We start from the raw sequence: 1,629 nt of genomic DNA, 5'->3' as shown, positions 1-1,629 counted from the left end.
AAAGTTGGCAAAATTAGGAACTTCCTCAGAAATTTCAGGAATAAAATCACATAAAACAAAAGGAACTTTCATTTTGGAATAGGACTATTTCGATTGCTAATACAGAAAAAAGTTTACGAAATTTTTCCAAGCGAGAATTTTGTTGATTTGGACACTTTCAATCCAGGAACACTGTAAACAGTTTTCAAGTCAAACTTAAACACCAACTCTTTAAGATTAAATGCTTTGTTTCCGCCTAAGGTTGTCTGGAAGAGATAGCTCTTTAGCGATAAGACTCTATCTTTGATCAATTGAAGGGATGTTTACAAAAACAACATAACTGACTACACTGGTTGACGCCTGAAACGATTAACAATGTTTTTAAAAAAGTGTCAACCGCTCTAAGCAGTTATCTTGTTTTTAGGGTTCCGTACCCAAAGGGTAAACGGGACCCTATTACTAAGACTTCGCTGTCCGTCCGTCTGTCCGTCTGTCTGTCACCAGGCTGTATCTCACGAACCGTGATAGCTAGACAGTTGAAATTTTCACAGATGATGTATTTCTGTTGCCGCTATAACAACAAATACTAAAAACAGAATAAAATAAAGATTTAAGTGGGGCTCCCATACAACAAACGTGATTTTTGACCAAAGTTAAGCAACGTCGGGCGGGGTCAGTACTTGGATGGGTGACCGTTTTCTTTTCGCATTATTTTCCGTTTTTTTTTTTGCTTTATGGTACGGAACCCTTCGTGCGCGAGTTCGACTCGCACTTGCCCGGTTTTTGTCAACATCCCTTCAATAGTTTTGCTTTAAACTGTATCTTTTACTGACGTGTGCCAATAAAGAGTATTCTATCTATCTCTTTCATAACTCTGAACTAATTTCACTGACCCACATATGTTATTGTAATCTAATAACGAGAGGGTCTGGGAATATTAAGTCGTTTTTTGCCCACTGCTGGGACGGAACTAGCCCACAAATTCCACTAATATTCCCTTTATTTGGGAAGATCCCGAATACTACAGGGTGTCTCTACAGACTTTGCGAAATAATAGCTTAGTTCCTTTATGTTTTGCTCGAATTTTTATGTGGCGATATTCTTGAGAGGGATATAAATCCAGGGAATTAGAAAGAAACAAAAGATATTGCGCGCCGCGTGAAAATTGTGATGGAAGATATCGCGAGGGTTTTTACCATTTACCTATCTCAATCAGCAAGATGACAATCGTTACGACAGCGAAACGTGTCTCTCTCTCATTTTTCCATATTAGTGCGATAGAGACATAAAGTTTTTGTTGTCGTAGCGCAAACGATTGTCAACTTGGCTAGGCAGGCTAGAGGTAGATAACGAAATTTCGATCTCTTACTTTCATTCAAACCTGCGTTATTTACCGTTACCGTTTCTTTATGTACCGTTCGGATTCGGACAACACAGCAATAATGCTGCCAACTGTGTGGCTGCAGGAAACGACGTTTTATCGACACACAGCGCGATTCGGGAAATGAATTTGAGATGCACCAGATATGAAATAGTAAATATGTATATGTGACGTTCCACGGCAAAAGGTACCATTGCCCCGACTGAAAATCAGAGCGACGTTAATAATAGCGTAAGCGCCAGCCCGCCATAAGGTACCTTTTACCGTGG

Source organism: Cydia fagiglandana, chromosome 23 (genome assembly GCF_963556715.1).
Source record: "Cydia fagiglandana chromosome 23, ilCydFagi1.1, whole genome shotgun sequence".
Lineage (NCBI taxonomy): Eukaryota > Metazoa > Arthropoda > Insecta > Lepidoptera > Tortricidae > Cydia > Cydia fagiglandana.
This window is presented reverse-complemented; position numbering follows the sequence as displayed.